This window comes from Phyllostomus hastatus, unplaced genomic scaffold (assembly GCF_019186645.2).
Source record: "Phyllostomus hastatus isolate PE091 unplaced genomic scaffold, TTU_PhHast_1.1 phas_scaffold_317, whole genome shotgun sequence".
NCBI classification, from domain to species: domain Eukaryota; kingdom Metazoa; phylum Chordata; class Mammalia; order Chiroptera; family Phyllostomidae; genus Phyllostomus; species Phyllostomus hastatus.
In genome coordinates, this window is record NW_025334023.1 from 25,666,579 (window position 1) to 25,676,020 (window position 9,442).

Sequence of the window (9,442 nt, forward strand, 5' to 3'; positions counted from 1 at the left end):
TTCACAGTGGTCGAGACATGGAAACAACCAAAGTGCCCTTCAATACATGATTGGATACAGAACATGTGATTACACACACACACACAAAGGAATACTACTCAGCCATAAGAAAAGATGAAATATTGCCATTTGCAACAATGTGGATAAACCTTGTGAATATCATCTAAGCAAAATAAGTTAGTCAGAAAAAACTAAAAGCCATATGATTTCACTCGCATGTGGTATAAAAAAACAAACTCACAGACACAATAGTATCGTGGTTACCAGAGGGAAGGGGGTTGGGAGGTAGTAAATGTATGCTGCTGGAAGATGATTTTACTTTAGGTGGTGGGCACACAATGCAATGTACAACAAAAATAATAATGATGATACCAGCGATGCTATTTCCAATGGTAAAGATGTAACAGGATGCAGCCAAGAGGGGGTCCCCAAATAGGAATTTAGAATGGGGTCCAGAACTCAAGGTGTCCAGGAAATATTAGAAAGATATATAAGATGTTCTCACCCCCCCCCCACAGGTATGAGCTGGGGGAAAGGGACACATGGAACAGGAACATGCAAGGTTGTTTTGTACAGCAACAGCTTTGCAGCTAACCTGTGGCATGGTCATTTAACATATCTATAACCTTTAACAGGTTGCATAGATATGTTAAACAGCTGTGATCATACTTTGAGCCAGGAAGAAGGGAGGAACTTCCACCCAAGATGTAACTGGGGGGCAGGTCCCCCTGATTACAGCACCTGCATGAGAGCTTGGAGGTGATTGGCTCCAAGCCATGGGGCCACGCCTGCCCAGACCCACTATGGCAGCCCAGTAAAGCTAGAAGAGTATGAGAGTGCTGGCAAGTGTAGCTGATTGTGGGAGGAGTAGAAAATGGGGCTGCAGAGGAAGATTGGCTTGGTGATTTAAACCCAGACATGACAGCCATTGGGAGAAAACCATGCGGCTTTGCCAGAGTGGGGACCCCCACAGCTTTGATGGAGAAAAGAGAACCATGCAGCTTTGCCAGAGTGTGGATCCCCACAGCTTTGATGGAAAGAAGAACCATGCAGTTTTGGCCAGAGTGGGGACCCCCGCAGCTTTGGTAGAAGAGAATCACGTAGTTTTGGGGTGCTCCCTTTGGCCACATGGCTTAGGAAGCAGGAGAGACTTTGCCTGGAAGAAAATGAGTACAAAGAACTCTTGCCAGTAGGCCATGAGAAGGTGTCACATTGTTTTGGATTGGATTAATTAGAGATCCTGCCTGGACGGCAACGCAGCTGATGGTGCCAGCAGCCTGAATGATGGATGTCTACCTCTTTTCCTGAGATACGATACCCCAAATTAGGGCAGAGGGAGAAGGAAGCACTGTGGGCATCTGTGGATATCCAAAAGGACTTTGATATTTTAATGAAGACATTAGGTCACTACTTTAAGCTTGTATAGCTTTAAATAAACATTTTCTTTCCTTTTCACAAATCTATGGCATTGAGAGACATCTTTCCTAAGGCAGTGGACAAATGAACCTAGTGGGGGGTTCTTTCGGTAATTGTATATCGTACCCCCCTTAGCCCTGTGTGTGTTCCGTAACAAAGAGAGCACTGATAGTCCATGGACCAGTCTGGCAGTAGATATGCAAAACATTGAATACTCCCATCAACCACTCAAGAGAAGCAAAGAGTTGGGTAACTGCATATGATTCTTTTGAACATTTTGGGGAAAATAATTACTATAATGAGATTGGCTGGTGGCTCCTAATGTCACTGGACAAAGTGGTGAGAGAAAACAATGAGCTCAGGGATTCCCATTCCTAGCTTAACTGTTACATAAGCGATATGACAACTGAGGAGTTGTGAGGGCTGAAGGAAGCCCAGACTCACAGTGAAAACTCAGAATCCAACAGAAGGAAAAAAAGAAAGAAAAAGAAAGAATGTGTTAAGCACCAGTAATAATAGCACATGGTTTAAGGACATTTCCCTGAATTTAAATTTCAGGAACCCTGCTCACATGATGCATCAGGAAACAAAGATTTCCTTGATCAGATATGTTTATGGAAACTACAAAAAATCCTCTTGTAGAAACTCACAATTACACATTAATGATCATTGCACATGCATTAATTCATTAATGGTTCATAAATACTGTGTGAAGTAACTCACTCTGCAGTGCAGAAACAAAAGCACAACAAAGTTAAGCCATTTATCCAAGGTCAAAGGTCACAAAGCTCTTAACAGAGTTGAAATCTGGACTCAGCAACCTGTTTCCAGAGTCACAATGTCTAAACACTGCACTAAAGGCTTGTAGAAGTTCTTCACTGAAGAAGTAGCTTAACTCACTTAATAATACTCAGTAATTCTCACATGTATTAGTTTTTATATCATTTTTTGTTTAAAACTTATTAGCTTCCTTAAATCTCTGAGAAGTTCTGTTTTATACCCTGATTTCAAGGGTCATACAGTTGGTTCAGAAGATAAGACAACATGCGTGTGGCAAAAAATAAAGCAACATCAAGTTAATTGGTTAATTGTGTAGCACAACCTACAGAGATTTATTTTATAAAGGGAAGATTAAACAAGATATCTTGAACTGGAGATATATCTTAGAAGTGCGTAATAGCCAAGAAAAGAGAAGCAATAATCTGAGGAGCATGGTTTAAAAATTGACTTTAGTGAAAGAAAAACACCACCTGATCTCACTTACAAGTGGAATCTGATGAACACAATAAACTAACGAACAAGATAGTAACAGAAGCTTAGATACATAGAATAGGATGACAGCTGCAGGAAGGAGCAGGGAAGATGGGATGGGATGAAAAATGATGAAGGAATTGTGTGACACATATGACACATATGACATATGATTATGTGACACTTCTCCTAAACACCCCCTGCAATCTCTGACACAGAGCCCCCACACACACACATATAATCTGTGTCACACGGATGAGAATATGTCTACCAAGAAGTGATCTGCTTGGGGAGGAAAGGTGGCTGATCTCTCCAAGGAGGAGGGCCAAGAGCCTTTTCCTCAATGGGCTTTTATTGGGTTCGTTTGCACAACAATACAGGTAAAGCTTATTAATCATTATCAGGCAGTAAGGATCAAACAATAGATAACAAAGAACTCTGAGGGCCTATTTTGGGTCAGGGTCAGATAGCTAAAGAACTATGAAACTTTGAGGAACAAACTCACTTCATGCTTGGACCCTTATCATTTAAAGGAGAGCATTCCAAACAGAGCAGGTTTCACAGGATTTTACATATTCTTTCTTAGGCCTGATTGCCCGGGGAACCCGCCCTTTCCAGCACAGGGCTGCACCACCCTCTGTCATTGTTTCAAGGTTAGATGAAGCAAGGGAAGTAAGGCAGCCAAGAGATTAGGAGACTTCTTGCAGACAGAATGAGGACTCAGGCTTTGCCAAAGCCGAGGGGCGAGGGTCCATCACCCCCTTTTGCTGTAGCCCCCAAAGTCCTTCCTTGGGGGCCTCCCCGTGATTGTGCCTGGCTTAGGTCATTCCCCCCTTGGGGAATCTTACCCGTCATTGGCTAACCGACCAAGCATTAAGGGCCAGGCAGGGTGAAGTAAAAGGAGCAGAAGCGGCACTCCTGCGAGGGAGATAAGCTTTTGTCTCCTTGCTGGCTTACAGTCCAAGGTCGTTCCCTCAGCCATAGCTTTGGTGGGGGTTACAGCTTCTGATACCAGGCAGGGTGGTTCCCAACAGGATTAACCCAAGAACATTTAGCTGCAACTCCAGGACACAGACAACAATGTGGGGACTGACTTGGGATAGGGAGAGGGTGGGACTGGGTGAGAGAGGGGAAAGGAAGAAAAGTGGGAAGAACTGTCACAGCTTAAACAAAAATAAAAAATAAAATAAAAATTGACTTTTGAGTTACAATACAAAAAATTGTGTTTTTTTGTGTTTGTAAACTTTGCCTCAGATATGATGTCTGTACTACTGTTGATTGCTGCTTAAACTTCAGAAACATAATTTTTATATTTTTCCATTACCATTTATCCCCCTTATGCCCCTCTCCCCACCAGTCTCCACACTTGTTCGTGTCCATGAGTCCTTTTTCCTTTTTGCTCAATCCCTCCACCTCCTAAACACCCCCTGCAATAGCTGTCATTCTGTTCTCTTTGAGTCTGTCTCTACTTTGCTTGTTAATTCACAGTGTGTTCATTAGATTCCATGTATAAGTGAAATCATATGGTATTTGTCTTTCTCTGACTGGCTTATGTCACTTAGCATATTGTTCCCCAGGTCCATTCATACTGTCACAAAAGGTAAAATTTTCTCTTTTACAGCCGAGAAGTATTTCATTGCATAAATGTCCCATAGATGTTTTATCCACTCATCTACTGATGGACACTTGGGCTGCTTTCATATCTTGGTGATTATAAAAAACACTGCAATGAACATAGGGGTGCTTATGTTCTTTCAGATTAGTGCTTTGGGTTTCTCTGAATATGTTCCCAGAAGTAGGACCACTGGGTCAAAAGGCAGATCCATTTTTAATTTTTTGAGGTATCTCCATGCTGCTTTCCACCATGGCTGCACCAATCTGAATTCCCACCAACAGTGCAAAAGTGTTCCCCTTTCTACATGTCCTCACCACCATTTGTTGTTTGTTGATTCATTGATGATAGTCATTGGCCACTGTGAGGTGATACCTCATTGTTGTTTTAATTTGCATTACCTGATTATTAGTTACATTGCACATCTTTTCATATGTCTATTGGGTATCTGTGTGTCCTCTTTAGAGAAGTGTCTATTCATGTCCTTTGCCCAATTTTTAATTGGATTGTTTTGTTTGGTGTTCAGTCTTATAAGTTCTTTATAAATTTTGGATATTAACCCCTTATCAGATGTATCAGCAAATATGTTCTCCTGTTCCATGGGTTGCCTTTGTATTTCATTGATGGTTCCCTTTCTGTGCAAAAACTTTTTAATTTTTAGTTTGATATAGTCCCATTTGTCTATTTTTTTCTTTGCTTCTCTTGCCTGAGGAGACATATCAGATAAAATATTGCTTTGAGCAATGTCCAAGATTTTGCTGTATATATTTTCTTCTAGGGTTTTATTGTTTTGGATCTAACATTTAAGTCTTTAAAATATTTTGGATTTATTCCCCTGTGTAGTATAAAAAGGTGGTCTAGTTTCATTTTTCTGCATGTATCTGTCTACTTTTTCCACCACCATTTATTGATTAAACTATCTTTAGCCCATTGAATGTACTTGTGTCCTCTGTCAAATATTAATTAACTATAAGGATGTGGGTTTATTTCAGGGCTCTCTGATATGTTCCATTGGTCTGTGTGTCTGTTTTTATGACAGTACCATGCTGTTTTGATTACTACAGCCTTAGAGTATAATTTGATATTAGATAGCATGATTCCTCGAACTTTGTTCTTCTTTCTCAGGGCTGCTGTGCTTTGCAGGGCCTTTTGTGGTTCCATATAAATTTGAAATATTTGTTCTAGTTCTATGAAATAAATCATTGGAATTCTGGGAATTGTGTTGAATCTATAGATTGCTTTGGTAGTATGAACATTTTAATGATGTCAGTTCTTTCTATTTATGAACACAGTAAGTGCTTCCACTTATTTCTACCTTTTTCAGTTTCTTTCTTCAGTGTTTATAAGTTTCCAAGTACAAGTATTTTATATCCTTAGCTAGATTGATTCCTAGGGATATTATTCTTTTAAAGCAATCATGAAGGAATTATTTTCTTAATTTCCCTTTCTGATATTTCATTATTGGCATATAAACTACAACTGATCTTTGAATATTAATTTTGTGTGATGGAACTTTTCTGAATTCATTTATCATTTCTAGTAGTTTCCTTATAGCATCTTTGAGGTACTCTATGTATATAATATCATGTCATTCACAAATAAAAACAGTTATACTTCTTCCTGTGCAATTTGCATGCCTTCTATTTCTTCTCGTCTGATTGCTATGGCTAGGACTTCCAGTACTATGTTAACTAACAGACATGAAAGCAGACATCCCTGTCTTGTTCCTATGTTTAAAGGGGACATTTGTAGTTTTTGCCTATCAGTATTGTTGGCAGTGGGTTCATCACATATGGACTTTATTATGTTTAGGTATGTTACCTCTATTCCCACTTTGTTGAGTTATCATAAATGGGTGCTGGATTTTATCAAATGCTTTTCTGAATCTATTCATATGATCATGTGGCTTTTCTATATCATTTAATTTCTGTAGTGAATCACATTTATTGATTTGCAAATGTTGTACCAACCTTGCATTCCCAGAATAAATCCCACTTGATCGTGGTGTGTGATCTTTCTGACATATTGCTGTATTTGGTTTGCTAATATTTTGTTGAAGATTTTAGCATCCATATTCATCAGAGATACTGCTCTATAATTTTCTTTATTTGTAGTGTTTTTATCTGGTTTTGAATTAGGATAATGCTGGCCTCATGGAATGAGCTTGAAGTCTTCCCTCCTTTTGAGGTTTTTGAAAGGAGGATCTGACAGAGTAATGCCTGCTTGAGTGTGATTGGTAGGGTAAAAAGATGGGTGTATGCCCTGGCTGGTGTGCTCACTCTATTGAGGACTGGCCTGCAAATCAAAGGGTTGCTGGTTCGATCCCCAGTAAGGGTACATGCCTGGGCTGGGGCCAGTTCCCCAGCTGGGAGCCCTCGAGAGGCAACCACACATTGATGTTTCTCTTCCTCTCTTTTTCTCTTCCTTCCCTCTTCAAAAATAAATTTTAAAAATGGTTAAAAAATTTAAATGTTGGTAATAATGTAATAATTAAATGTAATTAAATGTAATAATTTAGTTTTAATTTGAGCATTTCACCTACAACATCAATGGTGTGCTTGAGTATAATATTGTTATGTTACAGAATTACATGCTTATGATTTTGTAATAAAAGATTTTGTAATAAAAATGGGTGTTATTTATGCCACACCCCTAAGTTTGAGGAAAGGTGTTAATTCTTCTCATACTTTTTGGTAGAATTTACCTGTGAAGCCATCTAGTCCAGGGCTTTTTTTGTTGGGACTTTTTTGATTACTGCTTCAATTTTACTAGGTGTAATCAGTCTATTCAGATTCTCATAGATACAGAAAACAGACTGACAGCTGTCAGAAAGGAGGAGCATTGGTTGACTGGGTAGAAATGATGAAGAGATTAAAAAAAAACCCTCATAAACACACACAACATTATGGTGATTACCAGAGGGAAAGGGAGGTATTGGGGGTGGGGGTAGAGAGGGTAAAGGAGGTCAAAGTGAGGATTAAGGATACTGGAAGAAGACTTGTGGTGGTGAACACACAATACAATATACAGATGATGTATTACAGAATTATACACCTGAAACATATATAATTTTATTAAACAATGTCACCCCAATAAATTAAATAAAATTTTTAAAGATCAATTTTAAAAAATAAAATCTACATTTAAAAAATACATGTACACTAAAAAATAAGAAAAATGCATGTTTTGAATTTATATAAACTCCTTTCCTATTCAAGACATTCACAAGAGTTAGATCATTATGGCACGACATCCACAGGTCCCAATAACCATGGTCAGCAACATTAGAAAATCATCTTCAGTAGTTGAGAACCAGCTGATAGTATAAACAGATCACATGGCATTTTAAAAGCATCAACTTCTAGAAAAAAAAATCAATTTTAATTGGAACCATTGCATCTTTAACAAAGACTTAGTTTTAGATAGTGATGCACTCCAAAATTGCTTACCTACTTTTTTATTTGCTGCTAGACTAGTGGAGTTGTGAGCTGTGATACAGTAGATTCTGTTATGTAGTGTTGTCAAAAATTAGTTCTAAATTATATATCAAGTCTCTCACTTTATTTTTACACCATTTTATTTCCAGACCACGGTATAAGTCGCTTTCTGCATAGAATGCTCTCTACTTTCCCTACAAGAAAGATCCTGACACTAGAGATACCTAGGCAAGATTAATATGACTTTTCTATTTAATATAAATCTTTTGATTTGCTGCTAAATGGATTGTTCTTTAGCATCGCTATCTAACTTTAAGGAACATTGCTATTTATCATCTGGTCCTGAAAGCAGTCAACCACATCTGGATATTACAGTACTTTGAATTCAGAAACCATGAAATATAAATGTGCTACTATCAGCAGTGAACAGAAAATAAATAAATCATGTTGTTAGATATCTGAAGTGGTTTACATTTCCTTTACATTCCTGATATGTTAGTTAAAAACAAAAGACTATTAATGTTAGAAGGATAGGTATTTGGGGCAGTCAGACTTCAAGCGGAATAAACTCAGGAGACATCATTAAGGATTTTTATATTTAATGTTTGTATACTTCCCCAGAGTTTTAAAAGGCTAGAAGCTCAGCTAGTCTTTGCTACACACCACAGCAAAATATAAAGTAGCTTGACAAATGTTCATCATCCAAATATGCCCCTAGATATTAAATTGCAGTCAAATTTTGTGAAACTGTCATCTAACAGGATTTAGGCCGATTTGTTTACATTTTCCATCTTTCCTTGCCCATAATAGGATATATGGAAAATTGTCCATAAGCAAAGTGATGATGTGAGCATTATTTTGCTCTAGTAATGACTCACTAAACCCAGCAACATGTGGATGAGAAATTATTAGGCCTATTTGCATATTCAGGTCATAGACTGGTCCTGAATACAGTTCTGAAATAGGAGTTCCAAAAATGATTTTGTATATTCTTTTATTCATTTCAAAAAGTCCCTGCTGCTGTTTTATGTTCCAAAAAAATTTTAGTCAAAACACTTGCCATTATAGAGTTTACATTATGAATTGCAAGGGAGGCAGACAATCATTTATAGACAAATTTTCAATAACAGCAGCATCATATTATAGAATCTAATGAGGCTGTTTTGGAGGGCTCTGCCAATTCAATGTATAAATTAATTTATTCATTCAAAAAAACTAAATGAGTGCCTACCATGTGTCAGATACTGTTCCAGACACTTAGAAATAAAGCTGTCAATTAAACAGACAGGAACATCAACCCTTACGGAATTCACACTTGGGGGTAGGGAATTGGACAAACACTATATTTTTTTAGACAGTGGCAAATACAAAGGAGAAAAATGAAGCAAGAGAAAGGGACATGGAGTGTCAACAGGGAGCAATTTTAGATGGAGTGGCCAGAGAGATCTCACTGAGAATATGACATGGGAGCACACAAATATATATCATAGTATAAACAGTTCTAGTTTCCTTCTCCTTCCCCACAGAGAATGGGTCTCTCACAGGTGAACATGGGAGGTACAGACTGGCAACACCAGAAGTAAACCAGGCCTACTCGCCGCCAGCTCAGTAAAAAGATGTCCACATGAGGCTATTTCCAAATAGCCACAGTGACATGAAAAAGCTGGGCTTTGCAGAGTCATTCTTACCTGAAGATAAAATAGTCTAAGTCTCACTAACTGGAACT